The following is a 25,664-nucleotide window of genomic DNA, read 5'->3' on the forward strand; positions in this document are numbered from 1 at the left end:
TGCCTCAGTTTGTCCAGCCACCCCCCCTCCCCGCCTACAAAGAGGGGCAAGCTGTCGATCAACATCGACAGCCGCCCCGTTTGTAACGAGCCCCGGAGCGAGTGAATTTCTCACTTGCAGCGGAGCATGCGCGCAGTGTCCCACCATATGCGCTCGTGAGCGGGTCTGAATCAGGCCCACGGGTCTAACATCTAACCACCACACTTTACTTTCATGAGACACCAGCTCTCCCACTCTCTCATTGCCCGTCCAATACTAGTACAACGGGCAAAAGTAGAAGTTGGGGGCACTTAGGATGTCTTACTATCTCTAAATAATTATCAGGTGGTCACACCATAATATTACTGCTCTGCTACTAAAGGGATAAATGTGATATACAGATAGGAATACAACCCGGATATTGCTTTATGTCCTTACGTATAAATGATTATATATGATCTATGCATTTGTGGTCTATGCAAATTTGATTTATAAACCGATTCATTTAATAGTGTTCTGTGTTATTTATATGACTGTTAACACTTTAGAACACTCATATTGTTTTGTTTTATTACCACATGGGAGCTGTGCTATTTTGATTCATGCAATTTTGATTTGTGCTATTTTGATTGGGCAAAAACAAATCTTTTCTATTTAATTTAGATCTGTGCAATATCAGTGTGTACTGCAGCCTGTGCATTATTGTTTCACTCTATTGAATGCTGTGCAATTTTGATCTGTGCCAATTTGATTGGTGCAAAACAATTTGTCTATTTAATTTTGATCTGTGCAATATCAGTGCCTATCTCATACACTATACACACGCAATTATAGACACCTTTGCCACAAAGTGTGAGCGGAGCAGTAATTTTAGTACAAAAGGCAACACTGCCCAAACCAGATGATTGGTAGCGATCACACTTAATTTGAAGACTAAGAGCCAAATGTAATAGGGTGAGAGTTTAGAAAAGTGAGAGTTTCTGACACTTTTTAAACTTTGCCAATGTAATAGAGTCCAAAAACAAAGTAACAGAGCGAACTTGCATGTTTTTTTAGACTTAAAAAACTCTCACGATTTATAATCTCATTCAGATATTTTCACATTTTGAAGATAAAACTCAACCAATGTGAGAGTTTACTGCTAAACTCTCACATTTTCTAAGCCCTCACCCTATTACATTTGGCCCTAAATGTTTTGTTAGCTTCTATAAACAAGTTTTCTGGACTGTTAAGCAGAATCAATTTATTTACTTATATATTTTCGCCTATAGGAATTTTTTCTTCCTTTATAAACACAATTTTTTAAATTACTTAATAATAAAAGGGATATTTTAAACATCACAATCATATCACATACATTGAAGATTTCAAATAAGAGTGCCCCAAAATGGAATATATTTTCTTTTTTTTGCCTGTGCAAAATATTCCATTCCAATTTCTGGGTACACACTATGCAATATATTGTTCGCACAGCCAACAAATGATATATCGTTAAGTGCATGGGCTCGTATTTACACACGATATATATCTGTGAATGATGTCGTTCACAGATACTTTGTGACAGCTGTGCTATATGGCAGATGCCATATATCTTGGATATACTGTATTGTGCGTATCTGCTGGTGTGTATGGCGACCCACCATCCCGACACTGGACGCAAGAACTGCCACACTGACATCACAATAGGGCAGGCAAATATAAATGCCCACCCAGTTGTGATGTCTAGCCAGATATATAGAGCCGTCAATTGGTAATTGTGCATGCTTACCAAATTGGTAATTCGGCTGCTGGGTAGCTTCAGTGTGTACCCTACATTAACGCCAGACTTAAATAAATATACCCCTTGGTCTTTTTGGACTTCTGCAAGCAGATGAGATGCTCCATGTGTATGCTGATACAAAGGTGTGGAAACTGCTGTACATTTATCAATTTGCTTTTATAAAAATAACACTTACAAAAAAAAAAAATCTCCTACAACTAGTGTACACAAAAATGCACTTTTTTCATGCTCCTTACATCTAAGCATAGAAACAGCTATCTATGGAGTGCAATAATTCAACCACATAGTTACCTAGGCAATTAAACAATCATGAAGAGTATTGTGTGTTGAATTTTGAATCACTCACCCTACGATTAACAGCACATAATTACATGTTTTAAACTGCAAAGCTCCCACGTATCTTTCTGAGCAAACATAAGAAACAACTGTAATGCCTTCCGATATAAGCTTCCCTACTTCTCCAGTGGTATATTTAGGGGACACAAAAACTAAAGGATTAAGAAGAGTGTTTGTGTGGTGTTCTCTGAAAGTCCACAAAATATTAACAAGTACAATGAATAGAACATAGCTTGCGCCTTATGCAACACTGCTTACACAATAATTACTCCCAGTAGATTTGGACACCCAGGGGTAAATTTACTAAAGTGAGAGTTTTTAGAAGCGGAGATTTTGCCTATAGCAACCAAATTGTAGCTATTCTCTTCTAGAAGGTGCAAGTAGAATCTGACTGGTTGCTATGGGCAACATCTCCACTTCTAACAAACTCTCACTTTAGTAAATTTACCAACCAGTGTCTATAGAAATGGTGTGGTGTATACAAAAATGTGTGCAGAAGAATATATGTTGCCCATAGCAACCAAGTTCCTAACTCTAGTGTAGTTCAAGTTAACTGCAAACATCCATCATCACTTTCAATAAATACACTCTATAATATGTCATAAGGAGAACATTTGAAAACTTGCATAAGCAAAAAGGTCTACAAATCAATATATAAGTAGTATCATAGTACCAATATTTTCTTTAAAGTACAAAAATAAAGTAAGTAAATGCATTTACTGAAAGAAAGTAAGAAGCCAAACATAACAGTCATATAACATAATGCTTGCTATTCAAAGTGGTAAAGAAAAAACGATTACTGGCAATTTTTTTCAATTGCATGTTAAATAAATCATTTAGGATGAGTATTACAGGCTTTTTTGTATGAGCATTTCTGTTACTTTTTTGCCCCTTTAAGAAACTTAACGGAATACATATGATTGACTGGCAGTCGATCCCATATGGTATACGTGCTGGGCTATCCTTAATCAGGTCATGAAGTTTCAGAGACAAAAGCCAATGACCAGTCTGACATCCATGAACATACTGCTTGGGGTGTAATGTAGAAAGGAAAATTCTCAGCTATGGCAAGTACTGCATGCATGTGAAATAAATGGCTTATGTAATCACTACCATCAAATGATGTCACCATCCCCCATATATTAGCACTTATATTGCAGTCTATTGCCACAAGGTGCTGAGCTCCTACACCTGTCTGCCCAGCCACTCCCTCAGCACATGACACATGAAGTATTCCTTACTGTAGATAGTGAGCCCTGTGTCCTATTGCAGCTGCTGCCACACCAGTGATCAGGGTGACCCTGTGCATTTACAGTAGCTGAGTTGCTCTGCACCTGATTCAATGTTCAGACACAGGTGCTCTGCATCTCGTTTCCTACATACCGTGGCTCTGCTCTACTCTGCTAATATCTCTATTCATGAATGAAGAGTATTTATTAAACAACTCACAGGCTGCATCGTTCTCCCCCAGCCTGGAATGGATGTAGTATCTAGCAGGGCGAGATATTTCCCGTCATTGATTTTTTTTTACCCCCCTATGGCGGAAACCGTCACCTATAATATTGATACATATAATAAAAGCATCTTATTCTAAGGCAGGGAGATCAATCAGCAGCACTGATATAGTAGAGTCTGCACGCTTTAATTCTTGCAGGAAAATCCTTGCCATTGTCTCAATTGCATTACATCATGCATATCCCTCCTCCTATTTAACTCCTCTCACCCCAGTGTATATCCAAGGGCTGAAGCAAATTCCAATAAGAAGTCATATAAACACAATAATAACATGCAAGCAAGTATATAATGTATAGGTCCATAATATTAACTCATTTAAAAAAAAATCTATTATATAAGCTTATTTCTGTAGTATCAAGAACTAACTGGGGTGTACTTGTTAGGGATGGTTAGGTCATGCATTACTCAACTTTGCTAGATTCTCATTGCAATATGAAAAATCAATGCAAGTGATCTCATAAGAACAACACGTTCCAATACCTAATACTCTATATTCTGCTGCTTCTTCACCAGATGAATAAAATCAGTCTGCAATCTCCACTGGATACACGCGGAGCACTCCTGGACCAAATCCCCATCAATCCGAGCACAGACCTAGCTCACAGCATGCTAGAGTCACTGCACCCTCCAGGCAGGAGACTGCAGCCAGGATCAGCTTGGCACCTCAGCATGTCTGCCTCCCCTGTCAGCATCCAAATGGAAAGGCATCCATGGTAAAAATGGCACATTACAATTTTTGCAATGGGAAGCAGAGCTCGGTTGAAACCATTGTTTAGAGCAGAGTAGGGGAGGTGTCTCTTAAAGCCACAGTACACTCTAACAGCTGTACAAGAATGATCAAGCTGCTGCATGGCAAATGTACCGACTGCTCTTTTTATAGCAGATGTCTATATATTGATTACAGTCAACTCCACCTTCTGCATATTATATATATACACACACACACACATATATATATATATATATATATATATATATATATATACATACACACACACATACATACATACATACAGAAGATGGGGTTGACTGCTATGTGTAATCAATATCCCGGTCTGCTGACTGAAAAAGAAATAAAAACAGCAAGTCCTGTATGTCACTATATTGCTGATACAGATGGATTTCCGATAACCTGCTCACCATTATACGATTGTGCCCTGTCCTTCCATGTGATAAAATAGAGATGGGTCTCCAATAATTAATTACTGGCCTAAATACAGTATAATATTAAAACATTTGCTTGCAGCACATCTATAACACAGACATGTTGATGTACTTCTGTAAATGTGTTACAGGCTAATAAATGGATATACCTGCAGTTAAAGGGTGCTTGTAGTGGTTTGTAATTCGAATTTGTGATTTCACTGTCCCATGATAATTAGCTAGAGAAATAATGAACAGTATAATTAATTATAAATTGCTTAATAAAGTGTGTGTATACCAGGAAAGTCAGTTACTGTAAATAAAAACGTCAATCCCCTCTAATTAATGCAATGTACATTATACTATTAGTAGCTGATATTTGTACCTGGGAAATAATAAATAATACAGCTACTGTGTGTGTAGCAGCATTAACCTAGAGGTTAATTTTGGCATCCAGAGAAAGTTGCTTAATAAGTGTGAAGTCTGTTCCCTTGTTGGACTCAGTGGTTTCTACCAGTCCCTAAATAAAATCTGAAGTAATTACGCCTTCTCTTGCGTGCAGTTATCCCCAGTTGACTTCAGATGTTTTCCCTGTTTGATTTGAGGCCTTCCTTCGGAGCCCTGGGAAGGGTTAACCTGGTCACACACTGAGGATCCAGCACCACATCCTTCAAGGTATCTGAGTCATTTCAGTCATTCTCCCTTTAGCTGTATCATCTCTGCTGTCAAATGCATTGTATTTAAAGCAGCAGTGTAATTAAATGTGTGCATACAGTGCTTTATCAAATCAGGAAGGGTTGGCTGTGGTAATTCAAACCAGAAGGTACAGTTCATAGCAAAATTAAGTGTTAGAGGAGATGTACACTCAATCTTTTACATTTATATCTCATAGTTGATATGATGCGCAGTTTTTTGTAACGTGTATATATTCCAGTTGTACAAAAATAAATACATTTAAGAACCTTTACTGAACAATAAGGATGCACTGCTGTGTTACATGGCTGCAATATTGTTGAAGAATAAACTAAAGAACTATCTGTAACTATGACTGCATAGTGCTGTTTAGAAAATAAAAGCAAAAATCTAGTTGCTATGGGCAACTCCACTTTATGCATGTTGTAGTGAACAGAGATGGGCAATTGGTCAGAAGTAGAGATGTTAACTGACAAGTATATAGGTTAGAAATAGTATAAATATATACTTGTTTTTTTACTAGAAGCATAAAAGTTAACAATTAACTTACCATTGTTATGAGCTGAAAAATTGGAATAAAAACAAAGGAAAATGTGTGGACTACACTTTTAAAATTTATCAAATTTTCAGTCACTAAAACCAGCAGATTAGTAGTTTATGATTTACAAATTACTTTAATGCATTTTCTCTAAGCATTTAAAAACATTTTTCAAGTTCCCGTAGAAGAAGCCACCTCAATGACAATAACCTCCAATAAATACAATACAAAGAAAAATAGTGGTTACCAAAAGAACAGGATAATCTATAATCTGATTTTGTTTTGTTTTGGTTACAGCAAAGACGGGAAATCCTTAATAGTCATATAATAGTTGGCATCATGAATATAATATCGGATTATCCTGGAGAAGTAGTACCGCTTTTATACCTAAATTCCGGGTCTGACCCGGAGGTTGGAAAAGGGTTCCAAACCGGATCAGACCCAGAGTTTAGCCGACGCCGACCCAGGATATTCCCGAGTCGGCGCAGTTCACTCCAGGTTATTGTGACCCGTATCGCGCCGTTTACACTGCAGGGTTTCACGGGTCATTCCCGTGTTAAACCCCGCAAGTTACCTGGTTGGATTGCCAAGTCACTCGATGCAGGAATGCAACCCTTTCCCATTTTACACCAAGGAGCTATCTGGGTTAACCCTGCAATAGCCCGGGTTTTAGCTCTGGTGTAAAAGGTGTAAAAGTCTCAAACCACATCGTGGAACGAAAGCACCTACAAATCTGGGTTTAATATGAGGAGACTACATCAAAAAACGTACCCATGTTTCAAACAGTTCTCTTTTTGAAGGGAAGCCTCTATCCACTCCATACTAAAGATGTAAAACGGTTTTGTTTTGAATAATAGCATTGTGGGGGGGGGGGGGGGGAGCATGAATCTACATCTGTAAGACGCTTTTGTGTGCTGCTGAAGAAATGACTAATAACAACATCAGGAATAATCCCAAATATCGCCCATTCTGGGGTAAGGGGAAAGGAGCTTACTACATGGTCTACTGTAAATTTCCATACACTAATTCAGACTGTCTAAATAGTAGGGCATTGCCAAAGGCAATTAAATAAATTAGCCATGGTGGTCACACATGTAAGGCATTTGTGATCATCTGTCAATCCAATATGGAAATGTCTCTTAGGCTGAGGCTTAGGAAGAAAATTATAAAGTATTTCCGTATAGGTTATTGCGGGTATGATGCAGGAGGAGTCTGCAAATATGGTTCTAGAGCAGTCTAATGGAGAATGGAGCTAGGTATAATATGTAGATAATATCTTTTCTAGAGGATTAGATGTATCTACAGGTGTCAAACTAGCATAGTGCTGATCCTGAAAAAATCCAAATTATTAAATTAACTAGCTTGCGTAATGTCACTTATTGAAGTCCAGGTCCCAGTTACTAAGTCTGGTGGTGTCACCTTACTGCTATCTGTGGCCGTCTTTTGCATCCCTGAGACCTGTGGTCACTCTTCTGTGTACGTGGCTGGCATCTCACTCACAGCGGTTCCTGTCATTCTGAACCATGAGCGCTGTCATCCTGGATGAGATCACATGACCCACTCTGCCAACCGGGTTAGGTATGAAATCCAGGTGGCTATTGATGAAATGCCGACACCGGAAACCCGACAGAGGAGAATCCCGATGGAGCATGTAAGTACTCTAACCCTACCCTTTCCCTCGCCTAACCCTAAAACTCACGAGGTGATGCCTAACCCCAAGTCCCCCCGGGGGTGCCTAAACCTAACCCCCACCCCCGCCCCCTAAACCCAACCCTCCCGGGGGGTTTCTAACTCTAGCCCCCCCCCCTTCCCCTAGCCTAACCCTTCCCAAAGAGGGCCTGACCTCAAGTCCCCCTGGTAGTGCCTAAACCGAACCCCCCGCAGTGAAGTGCTAAGGACGGCCGGACTTACCTTGATCGGCGTCCTTCGGCATTCCAGCGTCGAAATTAAGATAGGCGTCGGTATTTCAACGCCTATCTTAAGTCCCTTGTCGGGCTCCTGCTTTCGGGATATAAACCGGCAGCATTTAAACCTCTGGTCTATAAACTACATGCCCTGCCAACCAGCTTTCGGCAACTGCAGTCACATGTTTGGCCCAGCCTATCAGCACTAACTATACTTTATTTAAACCAAGAACTGCTGATCACACTTTGCCAGTACAACTATTCTGCTTCTTTTGTGCTACATCATCTAGTTCCAGTATCTCTTGCAGTCTGCCCCAAATATGGTTCCAGCACCTCTATATGCCATGAGGTGCGTGATACCTGGCATCTGTGAACTCACAGAACGTGTGACTCTGCTTGCACAAAGGTTCTTTTTGAATCATTTTCGGTCAAAAAAGCGTCAGAGGCGGATTCAATTAGGTGCAATAAGTGCCGTTTTTGTGGTAAATTATCGCATCCGCAATGTCTTATTCGCCCCCGTGATTTTGCTGTAAATTATCACACCTGCGATAATCGAATGGTGAGAAATAAGCAAAAAGTTTTCACCATCTCGACCAGGTGGAAAAAAAAAAAAAAGCAAAATCCCTATTTTTGCCTAAAATTTGGGGATTTCTTTCAGAACCCTTTGGATACCTCCCTAATGATACATTTCCCCAAAAGATTTTTGCGTAATTTGGCAAAAAACGAACAAATTTTGGGTGAAAACAATAAAAATCGGTTTAAATGTATTGGGTCTGGTATTTTGGGGGGCTATATGGATGCGTCTAGTGGTTTAAACATTGCACGTGATTGCAGCAGCCTTTTTTTTATGGTTTTTAAAAGTACACTTTTACGACAAGAAAATATACTTGCACCCATTTTAAAGTACCCCCAACTTATGTGGAACAGTAATTTCCTGGAAAATAATAGCTCTCTCTAATTTTATCAGTTTTTCAAGTATGCAAATTACCGCCAACAGACGCAATTTAAGTACCCTAAATACTTTTATTATGCCCAATAATACACTTCGAAATTAATTTCCGATGTAAGTCAGCCATTTTTTGGGGTACAGATGCAATTTCCTACATGTCCTGACTTTCTCACTTATTTTTTTATCGCGCCTACACGTTTTTGTCTGTTTTTTTTTCGCATGCGATAATCGTGGCGAAATTGGCTGATTTTGTTCCCGGCAATATTATCACCACTAATTGAATACTGCCTTTAGTCCCAATGTGATGTGGCTAAGACGTACCAGGAATCTGCATTGATTCATTTTATATGCAACACTTCCATATCTATGTGTTACGGAGACTGTATATGAAGCACAACATAATTTGACATGGAAATAAGCAGCAGCAGCGATTTGAGCAACAGTGTATGAGGACACATCTATACAGCTAGACCTAAAGGTCCCGCACCGAAATAAGAAAATCATTGCCCACATCAATTCAACAGTTCGTGCCCAGGAAGGTCATGTGCAGTCCCGATTGATTCAATAATGCAGATGACTTATCAACGGTCACACCAATCCTGAAGATAGGCCAAACTCTTTAATTTTGTCCATTAAGAAGACGTAAAGAATCGTCGGGGTTGGAAAGGTATATATATATATATATATATATATATATATATATATATATATATATTCAGTGAAAGCTGAGATTTTAATGGATCTGTCTCCAATCTGAATATGTTCAATGGCTAACCAAACCTGAATAGCTCTCAGCATAAGATACAGAACTATGTCGAAAAGTAATAGGGATAAGGAGGCAGGGGAATCATAGAAAAAAGCTGATCAATGCCCAAAGGTCCACACAAAAACCATGATGAGACAAGATATTATAGAGATATGGCCAAGAGACCACATCAAATGCCTTATGAGCATCCGGGCTGAGGAGCATGTTAGAACGAGCAGAAGGGGAGACTACAAAAAAAAAGATGAAGCCCTTTTACTGAATGGCGACCCACCACAACACTTAGCTGGTATTCGGTAAATAACAAGGATAAGATACCCTGATGGTGAGTCGCCATCATTTTAGCCAAAACTTTAAAGTCCAAATTAAGAAGCTTAATATGGCGATAGGAGAGTGCGCTGTTACTAGGTTTTGTTCTAAAGGTAATCCAAATAAAAAGCTCTCAAAGTGCCCATCTGCATAAGTCTAAGTGTAGTAACCTGCTGGAGTTAGGAAAACATCAGTAACACCACATGTCAAATACAATCACGTGTGACATGTGGAGCTTGATGCAGAGTTGAATGTACACGACCATCTATAACTGTTAATTGAAATAATTTATAAGTAAACTGCAGCTACCATGAAGAGGAGCGGTCTCTCTAGAAATAGTTGCACAAAAGACAAGTAATCCAAAAGGAGGGCTCTTTACTTGTAAATGTAAAATAATTTTTAATACAGATGAATCTAATAAACATATACACACAAAATATCCATACAATGATAATAAGATAAACCATACAGATAAAAAGAAGTCTTCCTAACACCAGTCTACCAACTGAAATGTGTAGGTTAATATGCACCGATGTACAAAAAAAAGTTCAGCATAAAGTTATTAGAGCTAAGGTGCCCATCCACTAAAACACATCTAAACGACTGCACAATTACGACATTGTAATCGTGCAGTCGTTTGCTCGTTCAGTGTAGGCACATCGATCATCTGCAAACATGCTGAACCTGACGTTCTCGTCAGGTTGTCCAGCATGTTTGCCCGATGATAGATGTCTAAATGACCAGCGGGAGCGCGCATTGCTAGTCGTTTTAGACATTTTTCCAATCGATTTGCGGACAATTAATGAACTATTGAACCATAGCGTTATCGTTCAATCGCTCAATTTAATCGTCCAGTGGATGGGCACCTTTAGTATGCAGATGTCCAGCAAGAAAACAAAGTCACTAGTAGATTAGTATGTGACTGGAACCAATATTGAAAAAATTTAAACATGTAACCCTTTCCTAACACTATGTTCAATGAAAAATAATTAAAACATTAAATGCCTAAGAATTCAATAAATGCTAAAGATGCTGCAGTTATATATTATTCAGATCAATAAATACATATAACCATTATAAGTTAATATCTAACTGAGAAATAAGATGTGGTTCTCTTCAAGAAAATGGCTAGTAAAATAATATACATGTACATTTACAAGTTGTTTGGTTCCAGACTTAGGGTGGCGGCTAGTCAGATGCCGGTATTTCATACCCAACCCCTTAGGGTGGCGCACATAATGTCTTCTTTTTGCTACAGCAGACCATTGAATTCTGTGAACAAACCCTGTTCCTGCAGTTTAACCAGTCCCTCATGTAAAGAAGGCCTCTTAGCCTATGGGTAAGTATTAGGCCTGTCCCTTTCCCTCCCACCTGCATTATAGTGGCCCCGCCCCCTTCAGCTCCATCCCACTCCCCACCCTCTGCTTCCCTCCCCCCTCCCCCCACTTTGGCTACATTCTATCCCTCCACTCTCATCTTCCAGGTCTGTCCCATCTACATTGCTCAAAGTGGGAGCCATTGGGGCGCCCAACCTTTCTTCCACTGCATGCACATTGAGTAGATGGAACAGCCTTACACAATCATATAGATGACATGGGGCCTGTTTCATTACGGATCACTATTGCGATGACAGCTGCGATTACGCATGCAGACCCGCTGCGAAAAAATGCTAATAAATGCTATTGCAATGCCACCGCACAGCCAGCATAGTCGCCCACTGCTGCCCACTACCGCGCGTCGCAAACGGGCACTAGAAATACCTCTGTTGACGTCAAGAACCGGGGGGCTTAGGATAGCCATGAAGCAGTGACCGGGGTGACAGACAGTCTTCTAATTGCAGCCAAACCCAGGTCTAGCTAGACCTGCCTAAAGGCACGGAGTCTAACTCACTTGGTGGTTTTCTCCAGTGACCCCTCCAGTTGGGCTTTGGTTTTCGCTGCACCAAGTGAGCAGGTCGCGGTGCTCTGAACAGGTACCTGGGAGTGACAGAAGACCGTAACAAATATAATGAGAAATTCACTTACACAGGGAACACTAGAAAAAAAATACAGGGAGACTGGGAATGGATTACCACTAGAAAGAAACTGAAATAAAGAGGCACTAGAAGCACTGGGAGAGGATGATCCAAAGATAGGCTTGCTCAGGAAAAAAAGGGCATAAAAACAGAGTTGCACTTGAGACACACTGGAGCTGCTGACACAAACTGGTAAAAGGTACACAGGAGTGAGTACGCGGGAATACACTTGAGACGCACGGGAGGTGCAGATATTACTGTGATCAGGGTATTGTGTACAAAAAGAGGCACTGGGGATGAACCGGGAATGCGGGGACGGACACAGGAACTGAGTACACAAAGATGCTCTGGGAACATACTGAGGCCCGGGTAATGAGTGCACCGGAGGTGCGGGAACGAACTTGTATTGAGACACAGGAACACCTTGAGTACACAAGGTTGCTACTTGAGATGCACAGGAAGTGCGAACATGAAGGCATAAGTACTGGGTACACAGAGGATACAGGAACACTGGAAATAAACACACAAACTGTGCTCTTGAGACACACCGGAGGTGCAGACATGGACTGGTACAGGAACACAGGTAGTGAGTACACGAAGGTCACAGAAGACAACAGGAAGCCAGGAAAGCAATACCTGCTCTGGAACATGATAAGGATGTCACAAGAAAACAGTGACGTTCAGTCATACAGTGATGTTAATCAGGCAACTTCCTGTTGCAGGAGTCTGATCTAAATACCCCTAGGCAGTTGGTCATTGGATCGTGAGAACGCAGGACTGCCAATGGAGGAGACTGGTGAGATGAACCAACATGGCTGTGCCCATGCCCGCCACCACTGGAACCAGGATGCACACATGGAAGCCCTAGCGGACCCCGGGGAGAATCCTCAGCCATAACTCACCACTTACACCTGGCATCCGAACACCTTGGAGCCCAAGGACGCCAGTTCAGCGGTGAGTAAAGGCCGATTCCAGGCCGCATCCTGATACCGCTATCTCACATACGTAATACCTTGCAGTATTGCGTATACCACAGAAAAAGAAGATCTATTCCCTCCAGCACACTGCAGCAATATCAATAAAAATACTTGAATCCTACCTGATAATAGAAATTCAGAGGTATTAGTTGCATACATTTGCAAATATATGATTAAGCGCTGGGCCAGCATCAAGGCTCCTCTATTTGCAGTCCTGCGTATACATCAGCTTGATACTTTTTCCCTACAATGTTAATTAACAGTCTCTCACAAGCTGGGCTGATTGTGCTGCAGTGTTTTAACCTTAATTTGTTCACCTTAAAAGTACATGTTAAATCACATTTACACCTTATGACGGTACAAACGCGCAGATATGCCAAAAAGTAAAGTGACCAGTGGCGGCTCTGGAGGTGGGACTGCAGCGTGGTCCATAATTCAAATAGGGGAGTTACACCAACTGCCAGTGATGTTTGTCAGCATTTAGGGTAACAGTTTGTGGCTCCCCTATTTGAATTTTGGACCACGCTGCAGCCCCACCTTGTCACGACCAGAGTTTCTCAGAATGGTGGTCGACAGGTATTACCTGTGAGGTCTCAATATGGCGAGGGGCGTTGGCTGTGCGTGTTTCTGTGCGGGCATGTTGTCACTTTGGGCTGGTGGTGCTTCCGTTCCGGCGCGGGCGCCGCCATCTTGCCTCCGGTAACGTGATCTAATCGCCCAATCCTGGTTTGTCACATGCTCTCTTTGGCCAGTCACGGCACAGCACTTAGTATTTAGGGAGGTTCAGAGCCTCACTTCATTGCCAGTGCAACATGTTTCTCAGCATAGCTGAGAGAGAGTTCCCTGTGCTCACCATCTGTTCCTGTGATACGCTACCTGCCTGCCTGCTTGTCTTCGCCAACCCTGCTGGATTACCCTGCATCCTCCATTACCTTCCCCTTGCCTGAGAACCTGAGTCTGCTATTCATCCTGCACCTTGCCTCCACTGACATTCTGCTGGATGATTTTCCCTCAGCCAGCATTTTTCATTTCAACCACTACACCCGATTTCCCCTGCCTGTCATTAACTGGACATTTCCCTATTAACAGGAACCTCACACTGCTGGACAAGTCTTTTTTCACCACCCTCACAAGACCCGGATACTAGACTACTCCTATCTGCCACTACCTGGACTCTTGCTAATTGCATTCACCTCAGTTCCCATTTGCACTTTAGTGCCATCCCTGGACTTATTTTCTCCCATTGTTCATGTCTGCCAAACCACTTATTAAAAGTTCCACGTTTTGTTTTAAATCTGCTTCTGTGTCTGCTCCTAGCACCACCCGGGTCCACAACAAAACCAGGACATCACACACCTCTGGAGGAGCCTCTGTTTGTAATGATGCATGGTGCGCATTGTTCAAACTACACGATCCGGTATATGATGGCACAATATATCGTTACATGCTGTGCAGATTAGCAGATGGGATGATGCGATGAATGTCCATCACAAATTATGTATCAGACATATACACTGCACGATCTGTACAATATATCGCTCGATCCACGACGGAATGATATATCGTACAATAGATCACATAGTGGGTATGCAACTTTACATCTGTTTGTGGAATAATAACTCTTATGCTGGATACACACTGGCCGATATATAGGCCGTTCAATTGGTGTGTACCAACGATATGTCTGAATTACATAATTCACAGACATATCGCTTATGGTTGTGCAGCAGAGTTGATGCCCAATATTTGGATCACAAAAAAGCGACTATAAGATGTAGTGCGAAACACCTGCTGCCTACTGCCTAACACAAAAAGAAGGGAACTCACAAAATCCCAATATAAACAAAATAATACAAAATGTTTTTGTGTAGCCGAATGGCGCTGGATATTCAAATGTAAAAATATAGGACAGATAATATGGTACTTAGTCCTTATAGCAGATGTAGAATCCTGACGTATCTCCTCATATGTGGAGTTCTCAAGGTCTCCCAATATTGTCCATTTAGTACATGGAAAAGAAGAAATACAGAAAAAGTGTCTTTAAAGGACTGGTGGGTTTTCTTTACGGTGTCTATAATGCTATTCGTTGGTCGGGTATAATGAAGGCGTACCCTGACTCACGTTAAAATAGGTAAAGATAATCCCAAAAAGGTTTCTTTATCCCTTCTATTTGTTAAATGATTTTCTGCATGTATGCCACTTTCATGAAAAGGGGATTAGATCATGCGTACCCTACTCACGTGGTAAGGGTCTTGTATTCTGCCTATAAAGGTTTCTTTAGACTTGCAACAGGATACTCTTGTAATGTATCTCCATACAGTGAGTCCTCCAAAAAAAAAAAAGGAGGAATGGTGCCAAATATAGTACAATGTCTTTAATGAAGAAGTGACACAAAACGTAAAATCCAAATAAAAAGAAATATATTGACCTGTGTATATAGCAGATAATGCCAGGTCTCCCGTTTAGTTGTCCAGTAAGTTCCTTATAACCAACGCGTTTCAACCTGTCACTGCAGGTCTTTTTCAAGGTATAAGGGTAGGTACATATCAGGGTGCTTTAAATACCCTGTCTGACCAATTAATTAAACAAAGGAACTTGACTGGTGTATATTATAAAACATATATATAGTGAACCTAAGTGTAGCATATATCAATTCATGTTCCTGGGCACAAAATTAGCCCAGCTGTTCTCACTTGTATGCTTATTTGCCTACCGGAAGTGACAACTGGTGTATCCCTAATAGCAATCCCCATCCAGCTCTAACTTTCCCTTAGTGTATCATCCAAATCTCTCCCCCCCCCCCGGAGCGCATGGCGTCCATCTACGCCAGCCGGCGGGCACAGTCACAGGACGCCACCCGCGTAGTTCATCGGAAAAACCGGAAGTCGCGTCACGCCTTGGTGACGCTCTTCCGGAATAGGACGGGGCGTAAATTCATCGGGAAAGAACAGTCTCTTAATTGCGGGGCCTCCATGTTGGAGTCCAAATTGACACAGATAGCAGTGTGCTATTTCGTTAGTAACATCTAAACAAATCCACAATAGAAAAGACTAGCAGTACACATACCGGACATCCCACAAGGGAAATAGCCCAAAAGTTAAAAATATTTCAATTACATAATGTGATCTCCTAAAAAATAGGGAAATCACATTATATTGTAGACCATACCATATTTGATAAATACCAACATCACAAATCATTGGGGCATAGAATATAAAAAATAAATAAATAAAAAATACATCGGAAGAACAATAAGGAATTTGAAAACTAGGATTGGAGAGCACCTTAGGAACATTAGAAAAGGTGTAGAAACACATTCATTATCCGCCCATTTCCAAAAATTCCACCATTGTGCGACTGATGGGATAAAAAAATTCTTGGGATTAAAAATAGTAAAAAAGCCTATACGATGCACTGACAATAAGATGGCGATCGCTAGGGAAGAAATGAAAATGATATACCAATATAAAACATTATTCCCTGGTGGCCTTAATCAAGATTTCGAAGTTAAATGGTTTTTATAAGCTTATAAATCATCTTAGACTTTTTCATATCCCTTTTAATAATTGCTTTTTACTAATTTATAAGTTACTAATTTATAAGCTATTGATTTTAGTATTAGGATTTTATGCACAGATTTTATATTATTAATGATATTTATATGATGACTATTTTTATTTTTTATATTCTATGCCCCAATGATTTGTGATGTTGGTATTTATCAAATATGGTATGGTCTACAATATAATGTGATTTCCCTATTTTTTAGGAGATCACATTATGTAATTGAAATATTTTTAACTTTTGGGCTATTTCCCTTGTGGGATGTCCGGTATGTGTACTGCTAGTCTTTTGTATTGTGGATTTGTTTAGATGTTACTAACGAAATGGCACACTGCTATCTGTGTCAATTTGGACTCCAACATGGAGGCCCCGCAATTAAGAGACTGTTCTTTCCCGATGAATTTACGCCCCGTCCTATTCCGGAAGAGCGTCACCAAGGCGTGACACGACTTCCGGTTTTTCCGATGAACTACGCGGGTGGCGTCCTGTGACTGTGCCCGCCGGCTGGCTTAGATGGGTGCCATGCGCTCCGGGGGGAGGGGGAGAGATTTGGATGATACACTAAGGGAAAGTTAGAGCTGGATGGGGATTGCTATTAGGGATACACCAGTTGTCACTTCCGGTAGGCAAATAAGCATACAAGTGAGAACAGCTGGGCTAATTTTGTGCCCAGGAACATGAATTGATATATGCTACACTTAGGTTCACTATATATATGTTTTATAATATACACCAGTCAAGTTCCTTTGTTTAATTAATTGGTCAGACAGGGTATTTAAAGCACCCTGATATGTACCTACCCTTATACCTTGAAAAAGACCTGCAGTGACAGGTTGAAACGCGTTGGTTATAAGGAACTTACTGGACAACTAAACGGGAGACCTGGCATTATCTGCTATATACACAGGTCAATATATTTCTTTTTATTTGGATTTTACGTTTTGTGTCACTTCTTCATTAAAGACATTGTACTATATTTGGCACCATTCCTCCTTTTTTTTTTGGAGGACTCACTGTATGGAGATACATTACAAGAGTATCCTGTTGCAAGTCTAAAGAAACCTTTATAGGCAGAATACAAGACCCTTACCACGTGAGTAGGGTACGCATGATCTAATCCCCTTTTCATGAAAGCGGCATACATGCAGAAAATCATTTAACAAATAGAAGGGGTAAAGAAACCTTTTTGGGATTATCTTTACCTATTTTAACGTGAGTCAGGGTACGCCTTCACTATACCCGACCAACGAATAGCATTATAGACACCGTAAAGAAAACCCACCAGTCCTTTAAAGACACTTTTTCTGTATTTCTTCTTTTCCATGTACTAAATGGACAATATTGGGAGACCTTGAGAACTCCACATATGAGGAGATACGTCAGGATTCTACATCTGCTATAAGGACTAAGTACCACATTATCTGTCCTATATTTTTACATTTGAATATCCAGCGCCATTCGGCTACACAAAAACATTTTGTATTATTGATGCCCAATATATCTGCAGATTTATCAGCACATTGTGCTGTGTGTACACACGTTCAGCCGACCGTCTACCCACTTGCTGCAAAGGCCACCGGTGACTGACAACTGGGCTGACACATGTAATTGCCTGCCCAGTTATGTATGCACTTACCAATCATCTGATAGGCCGTCGTCATAGTGTGTACCCAGCTTAACACTTAGGGATATATTTACTGAATACCCAGATGAATTCAGCTTTCTCCACCAAAATACAATGTTACAACTGTGGCATTTTGCTGGTCTTCACAGGACCAGTCTTTTACTGGCAGAGCTGTGCCGCGTGGACTGTCACTCAGAAGAACAGCCCTCTCAAAAGCAGATAAATAAAAGTCTCCTTCTCTCTCACACCGCTTACTACTCCTATCTGACCACTGCTTCTAAATCAGTCTCTTCTTTCTCTCACCCTCACTGCTGTGCTCTCTCTGTCAGATTCTGATTTTGCTGCTCCCCTCAATGCTCTTTATCTTTACTTTTGCTGCCGTCTCTCACTGCTTGTAACCAGGGGCATTTCTAGAGAGGAGGGGGCCCGTGTACAGTCTCCGACACGGACACCTCCTCTCTGTCTGGCTGCCAGCAGCGCACTGAGATGTGCACGGCCAGCACTGGAGTTATAGACTCTGGGCGCTAGAGTGCACCCAGAGTCTATAGAGTATGCGCTGCTCACCGGGAAAATGGCTGTAGAGGGCATTTCCCTGTAATGCGCATGCGCAAATGATGGGAAAATGGCCGCGGTGGCCATTTTCCAGTCGTTTCTACAGCGCCAGACCCCCGCGCTGACGTGGGACTCCGGAGAGGTAAGTAATACTATGCAGGGTGTTCTGTGCGGGGCCCCCCTGGACCCAGGGGCCCGTTTTCCCCGCACACATAGATACGCCCCTGCTTGTAACGCTTCCTCTGACACCAGCGCGTCCTGCCTCACCTCCTCCCCGACCAACTGCCCCCTGCTTCCAACTATCACTTGCCCTTACCACCTGACACTGCTCATGTGACATCCTCCTGACGACTTGAACAAGTGCAGAATGCAGATCCTTCTGGGAATTGTAGTCTGTGGCTTGCCTGTGTAATGGTATTAACTGTAGCGCAAAGCTTAGTGTCAGATGTACTGTAATCCCATAGATAAATAGATAGAGATAGGTGAGGTGTATTGCTTTGCATAGGGGCACTGTCGCGGGAGTGGCTCACATGACCAGCAGCGCTATACAGACCGGGAGGTAGCAGCAGTGCCTTCATCCACCACTCACACTAATGTCACTGTGTGCCCTCTGCACAGGCTGCTATGTAGACTATCCTATTTAAGTGAGTGGGTGCCCATTATTGCTCGGCTCTAATTTGACGGGTGGAGATGAAAAAGTGCAGGCATAATGTTCTTATAATATTAGTATAGATGTCAGTTTATTTTCTTACATCCTGGAATTACAAATGATTTATTGAAGAATTGTTGCTAGTCCAACAAAAAATATCCCTAAATATAGAAAACGCTAAAGCTTTTTCTTCATTAGTGATGCTTAAAAAAAATGAATGAGAAACAATAATTTATTACAGATGTATTAACTCAGGTTGTTAAGACTCACCTAAATAAACAAGGTGATCTCAATCGTCTTAAGTCACCCATTTGTTTTATTATTCCCTTTTGTAAACTTAACCCTAAACCTAGAAATACACTGACATGTATATGGAATTAAGAGAGGTCACAGCCATAATTTATTGATCAAATTGAAATTTTAGAATAGGTGGCAAGAAGAAAGCAGTGCTCCGAGGCCACAGCCCAATGGATACCAATACAAATAAAAGGGGCGGATCCCCGCCCTGCACAGACTGACCTTGGCCAGTACCAGCCTCCCCTAATTGGCACAGCATTGGCCCCTCCCTTGGAACAATGACCATGTTCCCCCTTTAGGCGGTGACAAACTGGCGGCTCTCAAAGGAAGAAAGCTACCACAGGCACTCCTGCGCCAATAATAGGCTGACCATGAGCACTGCTTCCCGCCAAAGCCCGGTTTGCAGAACCAGGCCCCCACCAAAACTGTGACATTCTTAAAATTAAAGTGAAAACTGTGGAGGTCACTGGTCAACTGCTCTAGCCCCGCGCCCGTGAGGTGTAGCCCATCGCGCCTATGAAAGCTCTCCGCCCCGTAACGTAACTTGGGTATTGTATGACGCGTCCGCCAACGCTAAATGACAAGCGTGCAATGGCCATATCCGTTCAATACCCACAAACGCGCCCAAATCATTGCCTCCCAAGTGGGGCCCCAAACTTCTCCTCTGCTGACCATGGGGCATCTAGCAGGCACTTTCACTGCATTTCTCGTAATCCTAACCAAAGCAACTTATCCACTCACAACAAAAAATTGGGCCCGTAACTCCAAAGGGTGCTGACTAGGCCAGTAAATATAGGAATTTTTCCCACACCCGACAGTTAGCACTCCCGGACAACCCTGTCCGAAAGTTCACCTAGACAGAAATTGGCATTTATACAGACAGATATTTGTATTTATACAGACAGAAATTGGTATGTATATAACAACAACAACAATCTAACCCCAAGGAAAGGGAAACAAATAGTTGGGTGACCCATCTGAAGATGAAAAACAGCAAAACCTCTGAGGGCAAAAGCTGAAAATCCTTTCAGAATCCCTAGCGGCAGTAGGCATAAGGCCCCTGGGTTTCCCAACAAACTCGCAAGGAGCGCAACTACTTAATGCAAGTTGTCCCCCTTTTAAATACGACTTCCACCGCCCTAGCTATAATATAATTCTGAAACAGCCAATAATCCAGCTTCGACAAGGTGGTTGTTTACGAGGGTGAGACAAGATCAGTTTAAAATTGAATCGCAGTGACGCCATCTTGCGACTGGCTGCAAGACGCCATTTTGCAAATGGCCGCCCAAGCGCCATTTTAGATAAACTCACATTTAAGTACATATGGCGATATTACTATTAGCACCATGCGATTGCATCTTTCACCATTTCTCATATACACATTAATACGCACAATTGCGCGGTTAACCAGTCACATATTAGCGAATGCATAAGATCCTATATGAAAACGCTGTTTATTAGCTTTATGCGCACGCATCTGTCCCAAGTTAACTAGCGTCCTTATAACAAACCCCGCATACTCACACATTACATATCCACATACAGGGTCCCATAAGCTTTAAAGTACAAGATTTAAGTTTTCATTTAGTATAAATGCTGTGAAATAAAGATTATTTGGTAACTAAGGTTTTATACATGCAAAGTAAGCAATGTTTGGTTTTGTACTGATGCGTACTCTTTCAACAGAATTCCGGTATTATCGGTGTGGAGATCGTATCATGCATTCTCAACTTATGGACCGCAGAGACTTCAAGCAACAAAATGTATATTATATGAACAACTGTTAGGATGTTGCATGAGGTGGAAAACCAGAGACTCCCAGTTGTTGGAGGCTGGGTTAGGTCTATTTGAATCAGCCTGTTAAATGCTCTGTAACAGATGCATCCCCCTTGGGAACCAATGGCATCAGCAACAAACTTCTCTTGTGTTGCCTATTCCTGGGGGGTATAAATATGTGTGCTCCAACAGTGGGTTTTAGTCTTCTTGCTGAATGCTGATTGACAAAGGGGTTTCTTGCTGATGCCTAACATCTGGTCCGGAAGCGCTGCATATGTATACTGTACTTGGGTCTGTATAATTCCTTTGCGCTGAATTGTGTCTGGATCAATAGCGTGTAACTGACTGTACTTTTACTTGAATAATACTTTGTGCTTTGGAACCACATATTCCAGGTCTGAAGTCTTTATTTACTGTATGACTGCGTACGCAAATTAGCATCATCCTTAGAAGGTATAGGCAGGATATTAGAAGGTATAGGAAGGAGTGTATAGAGGTTCTAATTCAGTATCGTTAACCTGGACAAAGGGGGTTAGATTAACATGGATAACCACTGCCCGCCACCTGGAGGGCGAACCTTATTAAAGTACCCCAAGGAGCAACTGGCTAAATCACGGGATCTGCATGCATCTGAATAGAAATCCATTGCTTCCTGGCCAGCTAGTCTGTCTTAGACCCATGTATTCAGCATAAGATCAATACTAGCTTGATAACCACCTTATGTTAACATTAAACCTGATAGTGCAGACCTCTTAGTAGCAGCAACTAGCTCGCCCATTCTAAAAGCCCTAAAGTAAGCTAAGGAAATGCAATACTCAAAAAGGGGGGGGGGGCCTGGTACTTGACCAAAGCAACCCCTTTACTGGCCCAATCAAATCCTGTAATAGGGCTGGGTTGATGGGGCTCCGCATAATGCCTGTGTTAGGACGCTCCCTTGCCCACCCTATTAATGCCTTGGTTAATACAAATTATTTGTCAGGATCTGCCAAATGTGCAACTTTGAAAATTATACTGGGTGACGCTGAAGACACAGCCACCTTGGAACGACCCCTGTCATAGCAGCTACAGACAAACTCTGCCATACAATCATCAACCGTCTGAAACCGCCCGCTTTTGGAAGCTAAAAACCTTGCCAATTGCACAAAACCGGCATGTAGGTCTTAATTTACTTGGTGCCAATGACTTCAGTGTGAGGCCCTTGATGCCGGCGCGACGATCCGCCAGGTATGGAAGGGGAAGGATAAACCATGTAAATTAGCCGGAGGCGCGAGCAAATGAAACCTGTCCCACTGAACGATATAAGACGTCCGCTATCTCGTTAGCAACGCCGGAAACATGCCATGCCCTAAACTCAATATTCCTTAAACACCTAGCAGTGTAAATGCCTAACCGTGAGGTCGGATCTAAGTCCGTCCCCGATTAGTGCCGGCCTATACCACACCTAAGTTATCACCAAAACAGGATTTGCCTATTGCAAAGCTTGCTGGATCTCAGTTCGACCGCCACTACAATTGAAAAAATCTCAATAATAAGGATGTTCCTGGCTAGGCACTGAACCCCACAAGAAACCAGACAAGGCTCCGCGCCACACTCCCTTTCAAATGCACCACTTAAGGAACACGACGTATCTGTAACAGTCTAAGTTCGGTCTTGGTTACGGGCAGAACTGTACTCCGTTGAATTTGCGCATAAAAACCAAACAAAAGCGCAGAATCTCCACTCCGCTCCAGAGGGACGCATATGAGGTGATGAGGCTTCCTAACCCCCGCTGTGGCTCCCTCTAACAGTCTACTGAAAAACCGACCCCTATGTATGACTCTAAACGCCAAACTGAGGGGGCCCAACGGCGACTGCAACTGTATTAGCGAAACCTTTTTCGCGAAAATTAAATGCTTCTAGCAACTCCCCAAAACGCCACGCCTTCACCATAGGCAAGCGGCATTATCCTATCAAGGTATCGATTTCTATCCCCAAATAATATATGCGCATAACTGAACCCTCCTTCCTGTCACGAGCCACCGGGGCTCCCATAACGACGAAACTAAGGAAATTAATTAAATACTCGCAAACTCGGCTATCTACTAGCCCCTTAACATGAAAACATCCAAGTAGCGGGACACAACAGTATGTCCTATACCCAAAAATGTTCCTGAAAATACAGAAAAGGCGCTGACATGTGTTGCTACTCAAAGCAGCTGCAAAAAGGAGATAGTTAGTCTCCAATGATAAACAAAAATAACACAAAGCAGCACTGATGTCTAAATCCTTAATACCATTTAATAAACATATAAAATGTTAAAACCACATGACACATACATAAAAAAACATATGATCCTAATGCACATGATATGTAAATTGAGAGCAAAGAGCTGCAACCATCATTTGAAAGACTGCTCACCCTGGAATGCTGTATAACAGACTTAGTAACCTGATAAGTGGATCCAAGTTCAAAACAGCAGCACTTGTAAATGAATGGAAAGTCCAACAGTTAACACTCAGGTTGATTTACCCACTGCAGTAGTCCACAATGTCCAAAATTAGCGATGGTCCCACACTGAGGTTTGTCCAACGCAGAAAGCGGACCTGGTGATGTTGAAGTGGAGCTTGGAACTAGTAATGCAAAGTCCAACTTGCGCTGCTGTGGTGTATCTAAAAGTTCAGGTAGTCCAATAAGATATCAGCATCCAGGGTACAGTTCAAGATTGGCACCAATGCGTTTCACTGTTTTAGGCAGCTTTTTCAAGGTGAAACGCTTTCTGCGTTGGACAAACCTCAGTGTGGGACCATTGCTAATTTTGGACATTGTGGACTACTGCAGTGGGTAAATCAACCTGAGTGTTAACTGTTGGACTTTCAATTCATTTACAAGTGCTGCTGTTTTGAACTTGGATCCACTTATCAGGTTACTAAGTCTGCATTAACCTTTACAGCATACCAGGGTCAGCAGTCTTTCAAATGCTGGTTGCAGCTCTTTGCTCTCAATTTACATATCATATGCATTAGGATCATATGGTTTTTTATGTATGTTACATGTGGTTTTAACATTTTATATGTTTATTAAATTGTATTAAGGATTTAGACATCAGCGCTGCTTTATGTTATTTTTATGTCCTATGCCCGCCTGGACACACTACTGCAAAAAGTAACTAAAACACTCAAATAAAGTACACGAAATGGAAAGGCCAATCGGCCGGCATGTAAAACAGTCATCTTAACCACAAAGCCACAAGGGCTTTCCCTCTTTCTAACTTAATTGAGCCCTGCAACTCCAAACCCCATATATTTAAAGGACTCTGGGTGAAATGGGCAGCAGTCGAAAAGCAGATTCAATATCTGCCTTAGCTAGTAGTGCCCTCCCCCCTGAAAACGTTGCACCATTTCCAGTGCATGTCTGCAAGATTGTTAAACGACGCAGTGATCTGACAGATATTTTGTGAGATTGCCCAACCTTTCCATTTGGGACGCAAACATATCCACAGATTAACCCTTCTTTAAGCGCACTCTACGTTAAACCTTAAACCCCTAAGGATGGCCGTATTTGCAACCTTAGTTGCCGAAACTGTGGTAGAACTTTAAGGGCTCCCCTACTTCCCTTTAAATTTGTGCACTAAGCAACTCATGAGCTTGCGCGGCCTTTCAGATGAACTGGAAGGATCACTAGAAGCATCAGTGGATGGGGAATGTGTGCTGCATGAATAGGTTAACACCATGCTCACCGGATCCTGACACGTAAGGACCAGCCCCTGCCTCCTGTGTGTTCGCCAACAGTCCCTCGCTGCACGGTGCACCCACCACGACTTGACTCGACGTAATCACCATACTATCCGTCCACGGGACCTCGACAACGTGCTTGGAAGACTCCGAAAATGCAACCTGGGGGCTTGAAACAATCACAGGTGAAACCAAGGGAACAGCAGGTCCCTCCACAGAGATGCCTGGCGTGAAGGGGACCCGGGTGGGGGTGCTGGTGGCTGGGGGCGGAAGGAGAAGTGGGGGTTGTGGCGTGCGTGCTGCTTGCGGGCACGTGGCTCCGGGGGCAAAGGGGCGGTCTCTGCGCCTGGTAGTAAGGTGAAAAAAAACATGGGGGAGGGGGCGGATTGGTACTGTGTGGGAGGCGGTGGTTGGTGGTACATGGGCGGGGCTGGACGTTACGGGTTGGAAAATTGTAAGGGGGGGTTGTTTGGAGGCCCTGTAGCTGGAAAATAAGGGGGACCAGTCGGTCTGCTGCACCCCAAATATAATTAGGAGGGGAACAGGGGTTTTTGCTGCGTGTCAAATGCCCAAATGCAAAGGGGTGTAAGC

The 25,664-nt window shown here is 42.2% G+C and overlaps 1 protein-coding gene across 5 annotated transcripts in view; it reads right to left on the minus strand.

Annotated features, from left to right (window-relative positions):
- PPFIA2 (PPFI scaffold protein A2) overlaps nt 1–25,123 on the minus strand; it is a 452,695-nt gene extending 427,572 nt beyond the window's left edge. For 4 of the 5 annotated variants that reach the window (XM_088454383.1, XM_088454384.1, XM_088454382.1 and 1 more), the window contains exon 1: nt 4,091–4,378. The gene's annotated coding sequence lies outside the window, so the exon portion shown is untranslated. Of the gene's footprint in view, nt 1–4,090; nt 4,379–25,078 lie in introns of those variants that run through there. The other variant, XM_088454381.1, reaches the window with a different exon arrangement.
- Nucleotides 25,124–25,664: the final 541 nt, after the last annotated feature.

The sequence above is a fragment of the Taudactylus pleione genome, unplaced genomic scaffold (assembly GCF_031769625.1).
Source record: "Taudactylus pleione unplaced genomic scaffold, aTauple2 ptg000040l, whole genome shotgun sequence".
In the NCBI taxonomy this organism is placed as follows: Eukaryota; Metazoa; Chordata; class Amphibia; order Anura; family Myobatrachidae; genus Taudactylus; species Taudactylus pleione.